This window comes from Thermobia domestica, chromosome 4 (genome assembly GCF_964235325.1).
Source record: "Thermobia domestica chromosome 4, izTheDome1.hap1.1, whole genome shotgun sequence".
NCBI classification, from domain to species: domain Eukaryota; kingdom Metazoa; phylum Arthropoda; class Insecta; order Zygentoma; family Lepismatidae; genus Thermobia; species Thermobia domestica.
The window spans coordinates 188,551,065-188,576,977 of record NC_137457.1 but is presented as its reverse complement, the minus strand read 5'-3'; positions in this window follow the sequence as shown (position 1 = coordinate 188,576,977).

Below are 25,913 nucleotides of genomic sequence, written 5' to 3'. Positions count from 1 at the left end.
ATATTTCAATTTTTGTTACTATTACTGATGATTTGAGAATACAATGTTGCAACTAAAATTGCAAAACGGTCAAAGACAGCCGTGAATGATGTGGGCGTGAAGAATGTAGGGTTTAAAAATGTAGGCGCTTGTTAAAAAGATTGAAACCATTGCCCTGGAGGATCCCAAAACTTTAATTTAGAAAATACAGCGTCTTGTATCATTTCCTACTTTATAACGATACAACGAATAATCTATAAAAAGATTGTACTTTTGCTGAACAGTACTAAATGGTCTCCGAGAGCTAACATGAAATGGCGCCTCCACACAATTAGATTCGCTTCTTCTTTAGTTAACTAAACATTAAGCATAATACCGAAATACCATTATAGAAAAATGAGACTCTAGAAAAATTTAACCTTTCCTCTAACATTTAAAAGAATAACAGAACCTGGACACAATAATTATAATAATAATAATAATAATAATAATAACAAAAATAATAATAATAATAATAATAATAATAATAATAATAATAATAATAATAATAATAATAATAATAATAATAATAATAATAATAATAATAGACCACGATAGCTGCTGCGACTAAGTTACTGCGCACGATAGCTCTTAAAGGAAAGCAAATTCTTATTTATTTATTTATTTATTTATTTTTTACAAACTATGGGTAGAGTAATATTTTAGCAGGACCTAGTTAATTGAAGTGATCCATAAACCGGAAATGGTAGAAATCAACCATTTCCAAGTTTTATCGTTGACAATTATAAAACAAAAACGGTTTTTGGGCAGTTGATTGAGCATTCCAAGAATACCTTTCATCTCCTTCTGTTACCAACCAAAATTCGCAGAAATAAACCATTTCCCGTGTTACGTTGAACATTATAGAGCAAAATCGATAATAGCGACGAGCGATTTTCTGTAATAGTAAATCCTTTCCATTGGATCTGAAAAGAAATTACCGAGAAATAAATTACTACACGCAAATCAAGCCCAAAACTTGGCCAAGCTCGGCTAGCAAATTTAGTTATCTTAATTAGGTTGAGGGCTGTTCATCACCGAATTTTGTTCCGATTCGGCCAATAGTTATAAAGAAAATGCTTCTAGCTAATTAAGTAGTTACCGAGAAATAAGGTATGAAATGCTACCCGTGCCAACCCTGTTCTTGGCCGAGTTTGACCACAGAATATACCAGTACTTATTCCTTAGGAAATGGGCTAGCAGCTCAAAAAATTTAGAAAAGATTCGGCCAGTATTTAATTTAAAAATAAACTCTAGTAAAAGCCGTAAAGAGGATGACGTAATATGTTCTCAATTAATACGGATACCGGAATTTGTATCATATTTCTTTCACTTCTGGTATTAATAGTGAGATTACTGTTGAGATGGAATATACTCTTCGGGTACTTAATGAATTACATAAAATCCCTTCTAGCTCTCCAATCTATAACACTCAATTTATAACCGGAAGTGATTGATATCGGCCACTTCTGCTTTTAGTATAAAGGTTAGAATTGAGATGGAAGATATTCTTGAGACACTAAATTATTATAGCAAACCGCTTCCCCTTATCTATTATCTTCTCTAATCTATTGCGATCAACACTAAAACCGGAAGTAGTTGGGTCTTGCTACTTATGGTTTGGAGTTTAAGAGAGATAATAACTTACCTGTTCCCACAACGTTAAATTGATTCCATAAAACTGCTTCTCCCTATGTCTTATAGTTTATGTAAATTAAATTGAAACCGGAAGTTATAGGTGATTTCTATACTTACTTTCACTAGGGTGTTAAGCACGAAGGTGAAAGTTACTCCTGGAACGCTTTATCGATTGCCGAAAACTGCTTTTTACTATCTATTTTGGTTTTCGCTCTATAGTGATCAACGTTAAAACCGGAAGTGGTTCATTTTTTACTAGAGTGTTAGAGTGAAGATGAAGGTTGTCCTTGAAACGCTATATTGATCCATGGAAACTGCTTCTTACTATCTATTACAGTTTTCTCTGTATAGTGATCAACGTTGAAATCGGAAATGGCCAAGAATGTTTAATTTTCTTTTTAATTTTCTTATTTACTGCTCTATTGACAGGAAAACTGCCACATTATGTCCTTGCCAATTATACACATACTAACATTATAAGAAATACCGGGCAAATTCATTATCAAATTATATTCTTACACAACATACTTATACACATGCGACAATAATTTTGGACATGAGTGTACGTACCTACTCACATTACGATATTTCAAGTTCCACTACGTGATCCTAATAATAAAAAAATCTTAAAGAGGATCATGTTATATTTTCTGAAGTGTTAACAAAAAGTTCTAGTATATTTATTTCACTTCCGATTTGAGTAGAAGGATTACTGCCGGGATGAAATATACTCTTGGAACACTTAATGAATTACCTAAAAAGCCTTCTCTCTATCCATTCTATAACGCTCAATGTTATAACCGGAAGCGATTGATTTCTGCCACTTCAAGTTTTAGTAGAAAGATTAGAGTGGAGATAGAACATATTGTTGGGACACTTAATTGATTTCAGAAAACATTTTTTGGCTATTTATTATCGTTTAAATCTGTTGCGATCAACACTAAAATGGGAAGTAGTTGAATTTTGCTACTTCCGATTTGATTAGAAGTTTAAAAGAAAAGACGATATTTATTCCCACAATGCTAAATTCATTCTTAAAACAGCTTCTTCTTATCTCACTATGTAGATTAATTTGATGCCAGAAATCATAGTTAATTTGTATCTCTTCCGGTTTTACCAGAATGGTAAGGATGAAGCTGAAAGTTATCCTTGATACCCTTTATCGATTGCCTAAAACTGCTTTTTACTATTTATTACCATTTCCGCTCTATAGTGATCAACGTTAAAATCTGAAATGACTCATTTCTACCACTTCCGGTTGGCGAATCACCTCTATTAACAAACTCTCTCGAAAGGAATCACTCTACTTATTTATTGCAAAAAGCAGAATTAAAAAATCACATTCTTCCCAAGTTATTGTGTGAAGTAACGGCCGCATGTATATACGTACTAATATTGATAAGTTTCACTACGCGATCCCAATTAATACTTCATATACACCCGCCACACACACACTCTACACACCCGCCATGTACACACGGAAGTATACCTGGTAGAATCCACACGTTTACGCCGGAAGCTAGAAACACTCTGTCTCTCTCTCTCCTTCTCTCTCTCTCTCTCTCACACACACACACTCACCAACCCACACACACACACAGAGAGAGAGAGAGAGAGAGAGAGAAAATCTTATTGTACATTTATACTGAATGCACCATTACTCACAAAATCAATTAAAAAAGAAAAAAGGAAAATGTTGTAAATGAAATTTTCAAAGATTGGTACCACCGCTGCGTTTAACACATCAAATTGTTCCATAATGATTGATTCGTAATATGATGTATATGGGTTTCTTAATGGTAGTATAACAAAATACCTTCAAATTGATCACAAAATAAAAAGTTAAATTTATTTTTCAAATTTTGTAAAATCGAAGTCGGTGGGCAGTATGGGAACAGCCTACAATAACAATATATGCAAATAAATATTAATATACTTCACGTTTTCCAGTGGGCACAAGAAAGCTTCGAATTGTGTTTGGTGTCACAATCATTAAATGATGTAATTATATATATATATATATACCCGCTGGTTTCCAGATTGATTTATATATCTGCATGTATTTTTTTGCATTACAAAACCTTAAGGTAAGTCATAATCTGGATTCTTATAAAGCAATTTGAACAATTATTTAAAAAATATGTACTGCTTAAAGCCGTATTAAATCCCAATGCCAGTAATCTGTAATATCTCACATTTTTATTTATTTACATTGAATGTGTACTTGTTTTATACTGTATAGCATGAATATAAGCTCCTACATAAGAAACAATTATCTATAATTTATTTTAAGTAGAAAATCGATATAGTTATTATAAGAAGAAGCCTGTGAAATGAAGTGTATAATAATTGTTGTATCTCAAACAGATGTTGCGTAATGGTGAAGTTGGTTACCCCGCCAGCTTTGAAATACTGGGCTCTTCAAACTGTCCTTCCTTACGGATGTGCAGAGTCCAGTCGAGACAGAATTTTCCTGAAAATTCAAGTCGAGACACAGCTGTTCCAATAGAAAAATATACATTTTTCGAGCCGATACATCACTTTACAGCATATTGTCAAGACGACACGACCTCAAATCTTGTCTCGAGCATCCTTATCCATCCTACCTACATAAAATCAATTTTGGATACGAATATTCAATTTCTTTTAAAGATAATTGTAATGTACGATTAAGATTGAAGTAAGATATTTGCTTGAACTGCTTTATTACCCACTTAACCTTCGTATACTGCAATTATATCTAAGTTTGGCATAAATATTTTAATTATTAGAATGTAAACACTAAAGAACATTGACACACAATGAGGAACAACTTAATGCTCGTAGTAATTAGTAATTAGTAACAAATTAGTAACAAATTAGTAGCATGTTTATTTAAAATTAACTGTCTTGAAATCTAAAAAATCATTATTAGAAACAAAGCAAGAGAACCGTTTTGTTCATTTGGATATATTATAAGATATTGAGGAATGTGTATGTAATCGAACAGAATGTATGAAACTAAATGGAATGGCATGTGGAACTGAACTTGAAAAAGGATAGGATGTGTAAATGAAAAATTAAAGAAACCAAGTACGTTCGACTGACTAGACGTCACGTGAGTGAAATTTTTATAGGAAGTTTCATACAGCGTTCACCGAAGTGACGCAGACGTGGTGTTGAAGCTTCTGGTAGGTCCTATTTCGTAACGGATTTTAGGTGAGTGAGATTTCTTTATATGTATGAGAAAGCTCTTTAACTCCATACTAAAGGCGTGTTGTATGATTTATTCAAACCGTCAGCTATTCGGACAAACATGAGCCCTATTCGTTTTGCTTCACTGCTCACAAGTTTAACTTGAAATTAATTCTTACTTTTCCACAGAAACACAAACTGTTTGAATGCTCATTTTATTATGGGTGAAATGTATAATTCTGAGGTAATAAAAATTTTTATGCAATTCTCCAAGATTCGATCCCTCGTCCTTTGGCTCAGCAACTCGACACTTAGACAACAAGAATAATAGTCGTTGTGTAACAGCTTGGAGGAAAATCGGTTTCAACTGCACGAAAAAAATTAAGGGCATTGGTTATAGCAGGATGGAGGCAAATACTATGTGCTCCCAAGTTTGTAGTGCAACTTGCGGCTTTTGGAAGATGAAGACAGCCTTAGGGAAATCACGTGTACTGACTGGAAGCACCTGCAAGATTTTGAAGTAGTTTCGGCAGCTCCAAATCAATACATTCAGTGAGTGAACTAGGAGTGCAATGACACCAGTACTCTATTTTACTTTGATTGGTGTTGTTTTTATTAAGATGGAGAAAAAACATTTTACCGTTCGAACATTTGAACGAATACTTTTTTCTTAAGAGCTGAGGATGATGGTGGACAAAATTTAAAAGTAAACAGTCTGAACTGCAACGGCGGAAAATATTTATCAACAGCTAGCCTGCCATAATTAACGATTTATAGTAAGGGGTTAATATGAATAAACTGTGTTCTGATGAGCAGGCCTACTTTATTGCTAGAAAATAGTTTGCTGATGGTATGTAATACTGGGGTTCTTTCAGATCAGTTTGCTTATCCTAGAGTCCCGTTGATTATAGAGTTAGAAACTAGCTTCAAAACGCATGCATCAATTTTAGAGTTACTGGCAAGGTTTGATTTACTCCCAGTTCATGTGTTCTTATTTTATTAGTTGTAGTGTAATATTTCTCTATATTCTGTATTTTTAATTTTACATAACTACATTGTTATTATTATATAATTAGTTTAGCAGAATAATAATAAGCAACAATTTTTTGTAACGCATAGGGATGAGCACGAGTCAAGCTAAAACTCTACTCGAATTCAATTTGAGTTTCGAGTCAAGTAAAAGGGAGTGACCTCGAGTCGAGTTCCGATCCGATTCAGTTTTTCGCGTCGAGTTCAGTCGAGTTTGATAAATGGTTCGTTCGTTTTAGCTCGTCTTGAAATCATGGCCTGATTAAACTGGAAAACGAAAGCCATGAGATATTTAAGCTAAAGAGTAATATGGACTACTTTTAGTGTTGCTCACGAGAGCGGACACTGCTCGCATATCGCTTCATCTCAATAGCAAAACCACAAGAGATTTTTCACAACAAGCTCAGCTCACCTCGGCTCAACTGAGAGGATGGCTCAAGCCGGCTCACTTGTGGTGAACCATCGGCTCGAGCTGGCTTGGTAGGGATGAGCCATCTCCTCGGTTCGGCTCAACTGAGATGAGGGCCCTAGCCGAGTCGTTGGGTGAGCTGTTGGCTCGGCTCATGTCTCGGTTCGGGTCGATAGTGAATGAGCTGTGAGCCGAGCTGCTTGAGTCATTGACAATTCTAAACCCGGACAGAGCAGTTTTGAAGATATTTGGCCAGTGCCCTATAACCTTTAACAGTGTTTGGCTCGAGCCCGAATACTCAACCTAGACCGTCAACCCATATTCAGAAGGTAGTGAACAATGTCCTTGACTCTTAGACTTCACGACTACCGAGGTTCTCATTCAACTAGTTTTTTAGTATTCAAATACAAACCGCCTATCTTTCACGTTTGCATAGAGAGTTGTTACAAATACTACTACTACTACTACTACTACTACTACTACTAATAATAATAATAATAATAATAATAATAATAATAATAATAATAATAATAATAATAATGATAATAATAATAATAATAAGAAGAATAATAATAATACTAATAATAATAATAATAATAATAATAATAAAAGTTGTAATAGTAGTAGTGTCATTGATAATAATTATACTGTCTATGTAATATACTTGCAGAATATACCAAATTTCACAATAGTAAATCCCCACGTTAAGCCTTGTTTCCATATCCAGGCTTCTAACTATGAAAACATTTACGATCACTCCCCCAATCATTTCACAGATTCAATCTGTTGCATATAAGTTATTAGGACGTAAAATTAAATATAGTTTATAAGAAAAAGAACTTTACGCATTGCAAGACTTGTAACGCCCAAATATTCACCACAAACTTATAGTGGTTTCGACATAAACAAAAAAGTGTGAGGCAGGAAACTACGTTACACAAAAGTCTAAAGAAACTCAATGAACACGTACGAACTGGTCGAGCGGTTTGGGTCAATTGTCTATCAATCATAAGTTTATGTGTTCAACTCCTGTTGGAAGTATTCGTTTTGTTTATTCCTTAAAAGTGTGATCCTTATTTTCATCAGAGGACTTAAAACATTTCTTTGAATAAATCTTTGGCAACTACTTTTCTCTCAAATTCGATTAGAAGGGAACATTATATGAAGTTAAAATCCTGTAGTTTCAATGAACGTATCTGAATAAGTTGCCAAAGAATCTACTCGGTTATACACGTTTTATAATAACTTCTTTTAAGCTTGAACGACAGGAACACGAATGCAAAAACATTTAGGTCAATTAAAATTCCCCCCCCCCTCCGGGAATTGGACCGGGGTGCCCGTACACTAAAGGCACACGTGCCAGCCACTATATCAGCGATAAGAACGCATGAAATCTGTTTTGAAGTGTCTGAAATTTATGCCTATTTCGCCTTGATGTATTGTGTACTGATGTTTTTATGTTTACCGTATTCGTTACTTTGAGGAACGATATATGCTATTTATATAGGTTCTATTACGTATTCGTCCATAAATACTATATAAATTACTAGAATTATTTATGATCTTTCATGGAAATTCGCTCGTGCATGCACAGTAGACGGACAGTGTAATTGGAAGGTGAGTTCAACAGAGATTATTTATTTATCCGACATTATTTAATAGCTATATAGAAGAGATAGCGAAAACCAGTCTACCTAATGAAGATATAATTTCGGTAGGAGGTGAAATGATGAGGTGTATACGGTTTGGGGTTGATATAGTTGTTGTTGCAGAATCTTAAAAGAAAATTAATAAGATGCAGAAAACGTGAAAAAGGCTTCTGAAGAATATGGGATGAAAATAAATGTTAGAAAGACAAATTCCATGGTGATTGAAATCCACTATACTCTCATTGCTAATACGTATTATAATTAAAAATTCTACAGGCTGTCAAAGGGAAGCAGTGGTTCCCTACCTGAGGCCCCCCAGCTTCCTCCTGGTTAAGCATGAAGAGGGAGTAAGGGGGCGAAAGCTACTGGCAGAAACGAATTGTGAAATAAATAAATAAATAAAGCACCATTTGTACTGACTTTTTAAAATTTAGCTTGACAATTTTATAATGACCTTTAAAAAATAATACTGTACTACGAGGGTATGCTAAAGACTTGCTTTAAATAAATATAAATACCTGACATTATTATTATTGTTATTATTATTAGTAGTAGTAGTATTAGTATTAGTATTAGTATTATTGGTCTCCCACTTCTTGGCCGAGATGTGAAATATTCACTACCTTGTTCATATCACTACATCAATTTCTTCAGTGTTTTCTTGTCACAGCCCATACCCCTGGCTATGTGAATGGCAGTTTGTCCCTCGACCTATGATTTCCCCTCTCATAGTAACAAATAGTTCTCAACAGCCTTTAGAGCAAGGCATTTTGACCGCCTGTAGAAATTTGCATTGTGATTCGTATTAGCAATGACAGTATAGTGGATTTTTCTGTTTCTACTGTGCATCATCGGCAACATTCTATCAGAAGTATTCCGCCATTACCAGCGGGTCACTTACCGCGGCTGAGAAACTGCCATGCTCCACGGTCTTCTATTAACCTTTCCATCTTGACATATGATTTTACTATTTTGATATCGCCAATAGTCTAATTAGTCTAATTAATCCCCTCCCTCTCTTTCCTGCCACCATACCCTCTAGCACATCCCTCATGATACAGTTCCTTCTTAACCAATATCCCAACCAATTTTCTTCCTCTTCTTAATAATATTTTTCTTCTTCCATTTCTAATACCCTTTCGTTTGTTCTCCTCTCGACCCAGCTATTTCTCTCCATTCTTCTCCATGCACATATTTCGAAAGCCATCAATTGTTTCTCATCATTTCTGGATAATGTCCATGATTCTGCCTTATAAATACAGTAAAATACAGTACAAAAATCATTTTATGAGTCTCTTTCAACTCTATTCAAAGTCCCACAAAATAGTATTTTCTTCATCCTAAAGGCTTCTTTCGCCATTTCTATCCTTGCTTTTATTTCACGTTCGCATATCATATCATCACTAATAATACTACATCATCAGATATCGGAAACTAGTCATTTGTTCTTTCCTTCCGCTCCTAATTCTGTATTTGACACCGATCGCTTCGTTTCAATCACCATGGATTTTGTCTTTCTAACATTTAATTTCTTCCCTTATTCTTCAGAAGCCATTCTCAAGTTTTCTACATCTTATTAACTTTCTTTTAAGATTCTGCAACAACAACTATATCAATCCCAAACCGTATACATCTCATCATTTCATCAATAGACATATTACATCAGGGCGAAATAGGCATAAATTTCAAACACTTCTAAACAGATTTCGTTCGTTGTTACCGCTGGTGTAGTGGTTAGCACGTGTGCCTTTGGTGTACGGGTCTCCGGTTCGATTCCCGGTGGGGGATTTTAATTGACCTAAATACTTTTGCATTCGTGTTCCTCTCGTTCAAGCTTAAAATAAATTATTGTAAAATCTGTATAACTGAGTAGAAAATAAAGACAACTTACTCAGATACGTTCAGTGAATCAGTTAACTAAAAGACAAGAAAGAAAGTGTCTAAGGCATTTGTAACTTGAAAGAAACTCTTAAAGGTTAGTTCCAGTCCCACCAAAGTAATATTTTTCTTTTACCTGTTCTCGATGTTTCTCTTTGTATTTCTATCGGATCCGAATAAATAGAACTTCGAATAGAGACCATGTTGAATTCATTTATTAAGCAAGCCTGAAATTCTTACAAAATATGGCTATGATTTTATTATTATTATTATTATTATTATTATTATTATTATTATTATTATTATTATTATTATTATTATTATTATTATTATTATTATTATTTAAAGTACGAAGTTTCAAATCAGGTGGTTCAGTATTTACGTAAACTAAATGATATTTTATTTGATAATATTCACTAGGCCACTATACATTGGCGAGGTTTTGCTTTGGGCAATGAAGTGTATACGACATTGAATAGTAAAAATATTATAATAAAAATATATTATTAAATATATTGATTAAAAAATTGGAGTTAAACATGCTTTCCAGTAAGAATTATATATAGAGAGGATTTACTTTAAAATGCGATGCAAATGAATATTCTAGTTTTAATCCGATTAGAAACCGATAACTTATACAATACTATTTACTTCATTAGTTCTATAAACCTTTATGCTTATTCTACTATAATTATATTTAAAATTATGATTTTGTAATTTCAAAACGTAGAACGAGAAATAAATGTAATATTCTATCTAGGTATTTGTTAAGGAAACTTTTGAAACAGTGATGATTTCAGGGCATGACCTCTGGGAGAATTTGAGCCCCATGTCGACTTAAATTCGTGGCCATATCTTCCATCATGCTCAAAGTGGACTAATAATGTTCTATTAATTTCCTCTTATTCATATATTGACCACTACATGATGAGAATCTTCTGAAATCACCAATGCTTATAATAAGTTTTTCATTACAAATCAAAAGATAAAAATGAAATATTGCACATACTTAATATTTTGTTCTCAGTTTTGGATTTTAAACTTGCAATTCATATAATGTTCCCCTCTAATCGAATTTGAGAGAAAAGTAGTTCTCAAAGATTTATTCAAAGAAATATTTTAAGTCCTCTGATGAAAATAGGGAACACACTTTTAAGGAAAAAACAAAACGAATACTTCCCACAGGATTTGAACACAAACTTATGATTGATAGACTATTGACTCAAACCGCTCGACCAGTTCGTATGTGTTCATTGAGTTTCTTTAGACTTTTCAGTAAAGTAGTTTCCTGCTCCACACTTTTTTTTTTTGTTTATGTCGATAGCACTATAAGTTTGTGGTGAGTATTTGGGCGTTACAGGTCTTGCAATGCATAAATGTCTTTCTCCTATAAACTATAATCAATTTTACGTCCTAATAACTTATATGCAACAGGTTGAATCTGTGAAATGATTGGGGAAGTGATCGTAAATGTTTTCATATTTAGAAGCCTGGATATGGAAACTCGGTTAACGTGGGGACTTACTATTGTGAAATTTCGTATATTCTTCAAGTATATTACATAGACAGTATAATTATTATCGATGACACTAGTACTACTACAACTTTTATTATTATTATTATTATTATTATTATTATTATTATTATTATTATTATTTGTAACAACTCTGTATGCAAACGTGAAAGATAGGCGGTTTGTATTTGAATACTAAAAAAACTAGTTGAATGAGAACCGCGGTAGTCGTGAAGTCTAAGAGTCAAGGACATTGTTCTCTACCTTCTGAATATGGGTTGACGGTCTAGGTTGAGTATTCGGGCTCGAGCCAAACACTGTTAAAAGTTATAGGGCACTGGCCAAATATCTTCAAAACTGCTCTTTCCGGGTTTAGAATTGTCAACGACTCGAGCAGCTCAGCTCACAGCTCATTCACTATCGATCCGAATCGAGACGTGAGCCGAGCCAACAGCTCACCCAACGACTCGACTAGAGCCCTCGGCTCAGTTGAGCCGAACCGAGGAGATGGCTCATCCCTAACAAGCCAGCTCGAGCCGATAGTTCACCACAAGTGATTCGGCTCGAGCCACCCTCTCAGTTTAGCCCAGCCGAGCGGAGCTTCATATGAAAAATCTCTTATGGTTTCGCTATCGAGACGAGACGAGATGCGAGCAGTGTCCGCTCTCGTGAGCAACACTAAAAGTATTCCATATTACTGTTTAGCTTACATTTCTCATGGCTTTCGTTTTCCAGTGTAATCACGCCATGTTTTCAAGACGAGTTAAAACGAACGAACCATTTATCAAACTCGACTGAGCTCGACGCGAAAAACTCAATCGGATCGGAACTCGACTCCAGGTTATTACCTTTCACTTGACTCGAAACTCAATTTGAATTCGATTCGAGTAGAGTTTTAGCTTGACTTGTGCTCATCCCTATGCGTTACAAAAAATTGTTGCTTATTATTATTCTGCTAAACTAATTATATAATAATAACAATGTTGTTATGTAAAATTAAAAATTCAGATTATAAAGAAATATTACACTACAACTAATAAAATGAGAACACATGAACTGGGAGTGAATCAATACTTGCCAGTAACTCTAAAATCGATACATGCTTTTTAAAGCTAGTTTCAAACTCTATAATCAACGGGACTCTCGGATAAGCAAACTGATCTGAAAGAACGCCAGTATTACATACCATCAACAAACTATTTTGTAGTAATAAAGTAGGCCTGCTCATCAGAACACAGTTTTTTCATACTAACCCCTTACTATAAATCGTTAATTATGGCAGCCTAGTTGTTGATAAATATTTTCCGCCGTTGCAGTTCAGACTGTTTACTTTTAAATTTTGTCCACCATCATCCTCAGCTCTTAAGAAAAAAGTATTCGTTCAAATGTTCGAACGGTAAAATATTTTTTTCTCCATCGTAATAAAAACAACACCAATCAAAGTAAAAAAGAGTACTGGTGTCATTGCACTCCTAGTTCACTCACTGAATGTATTGATTTGCAGCTGCCAAATCTACTTCAAAATCTTGCAGGTGCTTCCAATCAGTACACGTGATTTCTCTAAAGCTGTCTTCATCTTCCAAAAACAGCAAGTGGCACTACACACTTGGGAACACATGGTATTTGCCTCCATCCAGCTATAACCAATGTCCTTGATTTCCTTCGTGCAGTACCGATTTTTCTCCAAGCTTTTACACAACGAAAATCAGTCTTGTTGTCTACGTGTCCAACTGGTAAGCCAAAGGACGATGGATCGAATCTCGGAGAAGTACATGAAAATTTTTATTACTTGCAGAATTATACATTTCACCCATAATAAAATGAGCATTCAAACAGTTTGTGTTTCTGTGGAAAAGTAAGAATTAATTTCAAGTTAAACTTGTGAGCAGTGAAGCAAAACGAATTGGGCTCATGTTTGTCCGAATACCTAACGGTTTGAATAAATCATACGACCCGCCTTTAGTATGGAGTTAAAGAGCTTTCTCATCGTATAAAGAAATCTCACTCACCTAAAATCCATTACGAAATTTGACCTACCAGAAGCTTCAACACCACGTCTGCGTCACTTCGGTGAACGCTGTATCGAAACTTCCTATATAAATTTCACTCATGTGAAGTCTAATCAGTTGATCGTACTTGGTTTGTTAGCTAACTATATTGAATAGGTATAGACGAACAATATGCAAAATCGATTTTTGAATTTTGTCAGGAAACGAATAAAATGTGACGCCCTTATGTTTCAGAATTGTTGAACTTTTGGGGGCCGAGATTTTACACATTTGCTGTAACTAGTAACTCCTGCTGTTAACCATTGGTTTCTTTAATTTTTCATTTACACATCCTATCCTCTTTCAAGTTCAGTTCCACATGCCATTCCATTTAGTTTCATATATTCTGTTCAATTACATACACATTTCTCATTATCTTATAATATGTCTAAATGAACGAAACGGTTCCCTTGCTTTCTTTCTAATAATGATTATTTATATTTCAAGACAGTTAATTTTAAATAAACACGCAACCAATTTGTTAATTACTACGAGCATTGAGTTCACCCTCATTGTGTGTTAATATATATTCTTCAGTGTTTACATTTTAATAATAAGAAATATTTATGCCAAACTTAGATATAATTGCAGTATACGAAGGTTAAGTGGGTAATAAAGCAGTTCAAGCCAATATCTTACTTCAATCTGTATCGTATATTACAATTATCGTTAAAGGAAATTGAATATTCGTATCCAAAATTGATTTTATGTAGGTAGGATGGATAAGGATGCTCGAGACAAGATTTGAGGTCGTCTCGTCTCGACAATACGCTGTAAAGTGATATATCGACAAAAAAGTATATATTTTTCTATTGGAAGAGCTGTGCTTGACTTGAATTTCGTCAGGAAATTTCTGTCTCGACTGGACTCTGCGCATCCCTAAGAATCGACAGTTTGAACAGCGCAGTATTCCAAAGCTGGCGGGGTAACCAACTTCACCATTACGCAACATATATTTCAGATACAACCATGTTCACAAACTTCTTCTTAAAATAACTATATGGATTTCCTACTTAAATTCAATTATAGATAATTGTTTCTTATGCAGTAGCTAATATTCATGTTATACAGTATAAAACAAGTACACATTCAATGTAAATAAATAAAAATGGAAGATACTATAGATTACTGGCTCTGCGATTTAATCCGATTTTAAGCAGTACATATTTTCTAAATAATTGTTCAAATTGCTTTATAAGAATCCAGATTATGAGGTATCCTATTGTTTTGTAAGGCAAAAAAGTACATGCGTATATATATATATATATATATATATATATATATATATATATATATATATATATATATATATGTGTGTGTGTGTCTGTGTGTGTGTGTGCGTGTGTGTGTGTGTGTGTGTGTGTTTTAGGGGACATCCCGGCTTTATCCCCCTCCTAATTTTATGTTTATTCAAATAAAATATTGTGAAGTGAATGAAATATCTTGTAGAATGTTCACATTTCCAAGAATGTGGCAAAGCCCCCGCGATATACATATGAATAATTTTCATTTTGGACGTGTGGGTTTAGGTATTCAACTGTGTTCACAATTCTCATTTTTAGGGTTTTCGTATATGAATTGTGGACATGGCGGGCTAATAAATGGGACAGGGATTTGAATAGTGACAGTTTGTCGGATAATGCGTTTCCAACCACTTCACAGTAAAATTTATATTTATAAAAAAGTTCTCACATATTTAAATAAGAGGAAGAAAAACTAAATTTCCGCACGGAGGCTCGAAACGTCGCCCTTCGTTTCGGAAATGTCAATAACAGTACTAAACCCGCTTGACCACAGACTCAACTTTCAAGAGCTTGTTAATATTATAGTTAATAATATATAGTTAATAATATATAGTTAATAATATATAGTTAATAATATATTGATAATAGAATCGCTCCAGCACAGGTTTCTACTTGGATGTTTAAATATCCATTTTCTGTCGTTTTCAGCTATTTCTGCTTAAGATAATGGTTGATTTTGCATATTGGAACTGTGCATGAGGTGTGCAATCAATATTAATCTAAAAAAAAGGTAGTTTGATATTGTTTTTACATTTTCACATCGCTCGGATGACAGTACAATTTATAGCTAGTGTCTATATAAAGAACGGCGGGAACATGCAATTCCCTGTGTTTAGATCTGGGGGAATTGTGACGGATCTACGCTCATTTTTTCGAACTTCGAAAACCAAACTAGGTTGTTTATCATCGCGACCACTCATTTGCCCTCGCAATCGACCTCGAGATCGCACTGAAGCGTACCCGCATGTGTATACCCATTTGAATCCATGTGTTTGTGGCAGTATCGAGAGTGACACCTCGACCTCGAACGCGAGGTCTCTTCAGTATCTTTCTACCCTTGCGCCTTATTTTAACAACTTGTGCAAATGCCCGAAGGTTCCAGACCTCCTGGCTACGCCACTAAATTGGTATCATGCATTTGTCCTAAACATCATCAGTCTCTGTTCACTTCTACGTTCAGCCATAATTTTATTCTTTCAAGATAAAGAGGATAAATTCGCATATGGCATTCTAAAAATAAAATTATGTTATAATTAAACGTGGAGTTTTGACATTCCAACTCATGAGCGCAACTTGCGTATATGGTTCCCCTGTTCCTAATAGGAAAATTGTAATTTTATTATATTTTCTGCAAGACTGCCAAAATATAGAATTTTATATCCAGTATTTCTGTTAACTTGGTACTGGAATTAATAGAATTGGGTGTAATTGTTTTGTGTATGCATAATTGGGCAGAACAGCCATGGATAAATGTTTTGTGCTGCTATAAGTAAATGTATGAAAATTGTTAGGAAAGTTCATGAAGGGGTGGAAAATATTCTTCCCAGGCTGAGACAACAGTAATTAAGTTAGTGCCAGTGAAAGAAAAACTAGAGACGAATTTTCTTAGCTTTCCCCCTTACAAAAACATTTTGTAAGTAACAAACGTTCTGTGTCTGACGTATGACTGCCTAGTGTTCAGTGTGGCTCCGTGGATGAGTGAGTAGAGTCGTTGCTTAGTAATCATAAGTTTCATTGTTCGAGTCCTGCTCAGAGTAGTCAAATTCTTTCATTACTTGTATAAAGGGTGTGTGGGGGAGGAAAAATGAAAGGAAACTCCACCTACACACAAGCCGTCGGAAGAACAAAAGTGGGGAATTTAGCTCAGTTCACAGGCACTGGATTCGGACGGCTGTCCTTTATAGTAAAAGACCATTGGGATATTAGAGTTAATAACAAAGAAATTCTATGAAAGAAGAGAGACAGGGTTAGGGTTAGGATTATCGGTTAGGGAAGGTGTACCTTCATGACGTCCGGGCGTCCGTTGGTCCCTCTCTGGTCTCCTGGTATCTTGCTATGGATCTGGTCCTGGACTATTGGCGGGATATCGCGGGCATCCGCCAGTTCGTAGGAGAAGTCCGAGATTAGCTTCCACTCCGCACCGTTACTCCCGGCTTCAAATCTATATCGCTACTCCTCGAGACGGAAGTAACCGGGGCTATTTAAGGAGGGCCCCCAGGCTCGGTGACTATTCTGGTTGATATCGAAAGCGAGTCCCAGACGTCATAGGAGGTGTGGTTGTAGGTGTTGGGAGGAGACAAGAAGGCGTCTCTCGTAACTTTATTACAATAAATACATAACATTCATAAATTGCTGATGTAGCAAAACAACAACCAGTTGACTGTTGACAGTTCAGGACGCAAGCACTCTACACAGAAACTCCACAAAACACAAATAAAATTAATAGAAACCTGTCACCAACATCATTGTCTGCATAACTCAATGCATTATTAATAACAGTCTTTGTGAATCGAAGCAAAGACACATTGATTCCTTTACACTTGTTTCCCATATCTGAAGATGTTTCTCCCCCTCCTTAATCATCTGATGCTCTCAACAGTGTTGTTCACTTGAATTCAACAATTGGTAGTGGGATGCTCTCAGGTTTGCATGAGCTTTTACATGTCTACTTACCAAATCAGAATTTTCGACAAAATATGGATGCTATCCGATCATTTTGCCTCAAATTCTAAATTTGCGTATGTGACTGTATCTCTCTTTCATCATATTTGCATCACTCGTTTTCCAAGGTCGTCAGCTATGACATAAGATGGCTTGGGAACAAAGATTAAAATCATAAAAGTGCTATACCAATGGGCTCACTCTCACTAAGCATTTGATTAAATGTGTGTGTTTTCACACTGATGGCGGGGGTATCCGCTTTTCCTATCCTCCTGAAGTGACAGAATATTTATTCAGACTCTGGAAAGTCATTTCAGATCAAACGACAGAAAGAGTGTTCATTCCAAAAGGAACAAGATTGATCTTCAATTTTTGGTTTCAATTTATCTTCACAAATAGAACTAATATCAAGTAATATGTTTGCCATAAGCAGTAGATTCATTTCATTTGGAGATGTGACTCTGTAGACGATAGTGGGAATTTCGCCCAAGTGTACTGGAGTTTTCAGTGTCTATCGTTTATGCCACCCGCCTTCTTTTAAAGTTAATTGGTTTGCAATACTCCCGGCAAATACTTCGGACTCAACTGGTGGAGCACTTTAGCCGTAAACCTCCATATGGCTGTACCATCCAGAAGTGCCCTCGCTGTACCATCAGTACTCGGTAATTGATTCATCTTTGGCTTGTTTACGAGTATGACATGCGCATTGTATTTGATTCAAAATAAAGGATTTTTGTATTTTTTTTAAATCTGTGTTTCTGATAATTTAGTGAATACAATGATATAATACCCTCTGAGTTACCAATTACTTAGTCGTGTGTTTTGCCAATCGAATGACTATTAACAAGATGAGAAAATGGTCTTTGTTTAGGTGAACCAGAAGAAGTATCGCTTTAGATGAGTGGTGAGGATTGTGGTTTCCTACTGATGCACGAGTGAACCGAAGTCAAATATTCATATAAATCCATAAATCTTATTTAGCTGAAGAAATCCCTATTCAATCACATAGAGGAAACATAACCATTTCCAGTTTAAATTTTGACCGTCATTATGTGAAAGCGGTCACAGGTAGCGATGGTTAAGAGAAAGGAAACAAGCAGTTTAATGACGTAAGATTGTATAAATTTTACATCAATCGCGTTTTCATTTTTTGGCTACACTCTTACCCGATATACCACCACCACCCCGTCCCCCTCCGAAGCAATAGGCCGTAATTCATGAAGTATGTTTTGTGATTTCCTGTGAAAGTTTTGTTTTGATTCGTCCGTTTTCATTTTCAGATAACCCTCTTTTCCATTTTATGAATACACTCATCCGATTTTATCCCTCCACTTTCCTCCCTAACAATAGCCTTTTAATTGCTTATTTGTTAAGCTCTTGCAACAGAAAGGTGTCCATCAAATTCGTTTTTAACTGTGATATTCTTCGTTTTTCTACATTTATTTACTTTCAGAAGGGATGTCACCCCCTCTTCCCCTGATCCGATTTTGACCTGTCGTTTGAACCAATAAATACTGGTAAACGAACAGTAGACCTCGCGATAAGCCTGTGAAAGTTTCATTGGGATTCGTCAATTTTCATTTTTTGATGACATTTTTTTTAACTTCCTGGCTGCAACCTTGTCCGATTTACCCCCTTTCAAAGCAATAGCCCGTAATTCCCGCGGTATGATAATTTATTTGTAAATCTCTTGTAACAGAAAGAGCACATTAAATTCGTTTTTAATTCAAGGGGTAATTTGGATAAGGGCGTATCGACCTATTTCCGATAAAATGAGATATTTATATTTTCTGCAAGTTTGAGTATGTCCGTATGTGTCTAGGCGGTGTTTAGGTAATATATTTGCTCTGTAGCGAACGCCTATCTCCAAAAGTATTGTGTGAATACGTTGGTTTATTGGACAAGGCCGTTCCTTTTTCTGCTCTCCTGAAAAATTGAAGAAATGCTAATTACACCCTTATCCAAATTTACCCTCAATTCTTGTTTTCTTCGTTTTTCTACATTTTTTTTCATTTAGGAGGGGGCGCAGTGGCTCAGTGGTAGAGCGTTCACCTCTGGTGCTTGGGTTCCCGGGTTCGATCCCAGCCCCCGCCATGTGAACTTTGTGATGGTCAAACACCGTGTGCGTGGGTTTCCTCGATGTTCTCCCGTTTCCTCCCACTTTCTTCAATCCACCATTTCATTCATCACTCATCATCACTGTCTCCTTTAGCCTAACCGGCGTAATCGTGGGACGTAAAACTAACATATTTCATTTCATTTTTTCATTTAAGAGGGTTTCACCACTCCCTCCTCCCTCTGGTCTGATTTTGTTACCCAACGAACTTGGTGTGTATTGAACCAATAAAGAATCTGTGAAAGTTTCATTTGATTCGGTTTACGCGTTCGACTTTTATTGTGAGACATACGCACAGGCAGACAAACAACACTCACGTGCCAACCTTTTTGACTGGAAGACCTTCGCTCCGCTCGGTCAACTATTATTATTATTATTATTATTATTTTTATTATTATTATTATTATTATTATTATTATTATTATTATTATTATTATTATTATTATTATGGTTATAGCATAAACAAGTGTTAAAAAGGAGGGGGGAACATAATGTAGGTAATATATAGCGCATCGCGAATGCCACCACCTTTCTGTAAAGTAAATTTTGTATATTAATAATAGAAGGAAACTTTTTATAAACAGCATGATGGGCCGCAAGAAACCTCCTCGACGGCCCCATGCGTACCGCGGGTCCGTAGTTGACCATCACTGGCCTAACTCGTCTTGATCATGGTTCTTAAAGCTAATTAATGGACTCAAGTGCTTGCAAAGATTCAGTACGAAATTACTTAGTGACAACACTTACTTAGAATGGACTAGTGGTCACACGGAAAATTCGCACGCCTTTTATTACAGTATTTCCTCCGGTAAGAAGTCCATCAAGTTCTCAGAACTTTGAGTATGTTGGTTCAATATTTCCGGCGATACCGCGTATTGGTCAGTGGCGTACCTAAGATCGCGTACGCCCTCCCGCAATATTCCAAAATGGGCCCTTACCCTTTATGGGCCTCCTGGAGCCTGTGCCCACCTGCGGGTCTGGGAGAACGTTAGTTACGCCCTTGGTATTACCATGTCTTTAACGTTCAAAACTGCGTATTACGTATCAGGACAAACATTACAACATTCTCTCATACTAAAATCCATTATTAATTCAGTTCCTTTAATTCATCAATCGAATCATTCGTTTATAACGTTAATTTCACGGACAAAATGTAGGTAAATTTCAGTTAAATAGAATGAACCGTCTCTGGGAGAATGCCCAGGAATGTTATTTCTATAGAAATGAATCTTTGATTTATGGAAGAACGTAACTCCATTTTTTATTGGAATTTGGTTAGTTTTGACTTTCAGATAATTTTAGTCATCAACATGAAATTTTTGAAAACAGATTCGATTTTAAAACATTTGTGTAAGAATGTTCTTAAAATATAAAGAAACAGAAACTTTTTTTCTAACCCCATTTGCTTTTATTCGTTTTTATTATTGTCTCTAGATAAATTTTGTCCGTAGGGTTATTGTTTCGTAAATAAAGAACTAGAACACTGTACTGAATTTCAAAATTAATCTCTGTAATATTTGCGTTGATACGTAATATGCAAGATTTGAATATTAAATGCACAAAAATACAGCAATATACGCTCTCGTTCAAAATATTCCAAGTTTTTTGTACGGGAAGAATTACTGTACCGAGCAAGGATGTTGTAAATAGAGGATCTGCCCATATGTATCTTCATCCTATTAAATCGATGAAGCCAAAAAACAACCAAGTCTGATTGGCTACTCTTGTTTCGGCCATCGTCTGATTGGCTACTTTCGTTTCCGCCATGATTATGGGCTCAAAACATTACGATCCTATTGGACAGAGCAGAGTAGGTGTGGCGAAACTGTGACGTATGGCTTCAAGGTCTTGTTGTAAGGGCAGATCCTCTATTTTATAAGATCCTTGGTACCGAGACACTTCGAAAAAAATCATCTTTTTTTTAAACAACAAATGGCGCCAACACTGTTGTGATATTTTGAGAACTGATCTAAAAGGGTTTCGTTTTTTGACACCTGTGGTCCCTTTATAGGAAATTTCAAGGTCCTTTCATAACCTCTCTCCAAACTTCTCTCCTTCACATTTTTAAAAACAAAAAACTTCGTGCATTGTAAAGAGAGGTTTACCGACAAAGGAGTGATGACCAGGAGAGGGCCAGTGAAGAGAGCGTTGGGTCAAAATAGCTGACACACAAAAAAAGCGACGGCGAGATGGATAAAAAATGTCGGCGCACCAATAATAATAGTAATAAAAAGATATTTACAGCAGTCGACAGCAGTGTTGAATCCACACATATCGAAGGAGGGGTGTGTGGGGAAAATCCCCATGGCTCACGGAGGCAAACACATTTTAATTATTATAATCACTTATGTTTCTGACACGAATAGTAGACGAACCAAGTAGCGAATTTGTCGCGTGACTGAAAGAGGATCAATTTATTGCAATTGTAGATGTATTTATGTGACTTTAGCTGCCACAAAATATATGTAACTTTAAAGTTTGAGGGATAGGGATTTGGCCCCCTTCGATTGCCGACATAAAAATACAGCTCTCTTTATTTTATTTCTAGTGTCCACTGTGTTTAAGTTTCATTAAAATCTGTGAATAAAACTTGACTGTCTCCTTGTAAGTGATTTTTCCAAGGAAGATAATAGCAAAACATGGGTTTACCATGCCCGATGTTCGATTACCGTTGAGGATACATTATCATTCCATGAAAGGCAATGACACCAGCATGGGTTCACCTTGCCCAGAGACCCTCGGATCAAAAACCTATATCCCCATCGACAGGGCAGAACACGATCATGATCGTCATTCTCTGTCGCTACATCCTCTCCCTTTCCTGTCTCTCCAGCAGGGTATTGCATTTAGCGAAATCAGTGAACCGTGCACACGCAACTGCTGTGAAAGAGATTCCGTGAGTTTTAGATCAAGATCACATCAAGGTCACGTATTCAGAGGAAAGGAATGATTGCAGACAGTGGGGTAACCTGTCAATTCGGCCGCCCAGGATTTAAAAAAAGTATGATACAAAATTAACAAGTTCAACGGCGGTTGCGGGTCTGTGATGCACTAATTTAAGGCAAGGATGATTTGGAGGAGGGTCCAGTTTTCTTGTTAAGTTGCATTTCATGTTGATCTCTTTAACTCCGAAGAAGACATATAAGACATGACATGACATCTCCGAAGAAAAAAGTCTTTGGTTTTTTTCCTGTTTCCGTTTTATGCAACATCAGAACGGGGGAAATCGGAGCAGTTTTGGCTGACATATTTTCTACGTTTGGGGTGTGCCCCGTTCGTACACAAAATTTAGTTTAAATTGGTCTGTAACTGAATAAATAACGAAAGTATATGCACAACCCAATAAATTGATGAAGGCAGAAACACTGAATTTCGTATAAATGTGCATTATGATGACTACGTAAATGGGATAATATGAAACTTAGAAATGGTTTTCATCTTGGATTCAGTATGGTCGCAATCACGAAATAAGAACTTTTCCCTGTATATGACTTTAATCGAAACAACTACTAATTGGCATCTGAATTAAACCAACAAAATGAAAATACAGAAGAAAAGCGAAGATATCTGAAAAGTCCTCGAAAAAGTGGACGAAAACAAACTACGCTTATATTGTACGGAAATGATGGGTACTTTGAAATTGTATGTACGGTTGCCATATTGAATTCAAGATGACAACATTTTCAAAGTTTCCAGTGATGTCATCCTAAAATTTTATGTGGGTATACGCTCTGACATTTATTACACACTCTGTAGATGCGGTATATAGACTTCATAAAGTTTATGTAGCCATACAACGGTGTCTCAAAATTGAAGGTGGGTATACGCCGAATACCCTCGTATTCCCTCCATTACATTTTTTATATTATCCAATTTACCCAATGGTTTTACCAATTTATCATAGTGCAAATTTATACCAAACTCTGTGTTTGCATATCTTCAGCCATTTTTTTTTTTTTTTTTTTTGCATATACACTCCTTATTTTATTTAGGCTGCCAAATAGGATCCAAGATGGCAACTTTTTGAAAATTTGGCGTTGTTTCCTTGACTTGCTCATTCTCAATAATATTTCCACCAAATTTGGTACATATAACTTCAGCACTTTGACTGTACATATAGCTTTGATTTTTATTTTAGGAGGCCATATTGGATTCAATATGTCGATTTTTTCCTACTTCATTGCGTGATCACATATTGATAATCGATATTTGAATCACATTTGGTGTTTCTATCCCCAGCGACTGTGAAATATATTCTCGTCCGCCATATTGGATTCATGATGGCGACTTCTTGAACATTTTTATTATTCTTTTAATTCACGTTTGATGAAAGGGTTTTATACCAAATTTCGTATTTTTAGGTTCAGTAGTTCGGGCTGTGCATATACTGTGCTTATATTTTTAGGAATCATATTGGATTCAGGATGTAGACTCTTCCCAAATTCATTTTTTGTATCTAACCTCATCGTGATTGTCATTATTTATACCACATTTGGTGTATCTAGCCTCAGCGTCTAGGCTCTGTATTTTTATGACAAATGCTTTCGGCCATCATATTGGATCCAAGACTTTGGGAGGTGATAGTGGAGATCATTCTAAGCAAAAATGTTTATGTGAACATATAGGGCTTCGGAGATAGAGGTGGAGATAACTTTTTGCATCTGGCACTTGCCCATTTTTGTTTCAAACATTATAGCACACCCTGTAGTTGTCTTACATTACGTATTATAGCTTGTGTTAAAGCTAATGAAACAGGCTTTTAGGAGGTCTGCAATTTGTCTCAGTACTGCATACAATAGGGAAGTAACGGGGGGATTTTTTAAAAATTCTCTTTTGTAACACAATTTTTCACTGTTCTTGAGTAGAAAATCTTCCAGTAGAGAAACTGTTTCTGATTTGGGGAAAACTATACACAGGTGTCAAATTGTTATCTTCTTTAGAAGCCACAAACAATTCTTACTAATCGGTTTATTTGTTAAATAATGGCTTCCACTGGAAACAAACAATTTTGCTTTTTTAATAATAATAGTTATTATAATTTTTCTTTTATTTTAATTGTTACTGTTATAATTGTCACAATTTTTATTGTAACTTGTGTTCCTACGTGGAAATGTAGAGCTTTCGTATGTTTAGGAATAGTATTGTATTTCCAGTTTTGTAGAAAAACGGCTTATTAACCAAGTAACGGTTATCCTTATTTATAAAAAAGATTGTATGTATGGATGGATGGATGTTCCACATCTCCTCCTAGACGGTTGAAGCGCTTTTGATCAAACTTAATACAAATATTTCTTGCTACTAGGCAACCAACACTGTTGGGGTTAGTCACCCCATACTCACCCCGTTGCAGAGGGGGAGGGGGTGGAACACTACACAATGCTTTTTAAATGTAGATATAATGGCATAAATGGTTTTAATGAATTATATTAAGAACGGTTCGACCTATTTAAACGAAACATGGCCCACATATAGCTTATAGTCTGGCGAATAATAATGTTGGAGTAGAACACTCCTAGCACGTCCAGGGGCGCAGCTGGAGGGTGTGAAATATAAATAATGGTATAAATGATTTTAATGAAATATCTTAAGAACAACTACACCGATTTGAACGAAACTTGGCACACATATACCTTATAGTTTGGCGGATAATAATGTTGGAGTGGAACACCCCTAGCGCGTCCAGAGGTGGAGGGGCTAAAATGTAAAATTTGTCAAAAATGACCAATATTATTGTCGTTTATATAGGTTTTAAAATGACTTACGAGGAAGCGGTCCCAACTGGAAACAACCGATTTGGCTTGGGTCCGGACATGTGTTACGAAAGACCAAAGTAGGAGACACGTATTTTTGCGTTTGGGCCCATACGCACAAATTTCCGAAATACGGGTCCCCAAAGTGACCCTACATGCTATGACAAGAAAGCGAATGACGTTAGTTGTACACAACCGATTTGGCTGGGGTTCAGATATGTGTTAGAGGAGAACAAAGTAGGAGACACGTATTTTGGCGTTTGGGCCCAGACGGAAAAATTTCCGAAATACGGGGCCACAAAGTATCCCTACATGCTATAACTAGAAAGCGAACGAGGTTACATGTACATAACCGATTTGGCTGGGGTCCGGATATATGTTACGGGAGACCAAAGTATAAGACAAGTATTTTGACGTTTGGATCCATACGCAAAAATGTCCACAATACGGGGCCCCAAAGTGGCACTACATGCTATAACAAGAAAGCGAATGACGTCACTTCTACACAATCGATTTGGCTGGGATCCAGATATGTGTTACAGGTGACCAAAGTAGGAAACACGTATTTTGGCGTTTGGGCCCATACGCAGAAATTTCCGAAATACGGTTCTTCGGGGGCCGGAATATTTCGGAATAGACCTTATGTTTACATAAGCATTTTTGCTTAGCATGACCTTCCCGACCCCTCTCCAACACACCCAAAAGTCTTTGCATTTCCTCACCGGA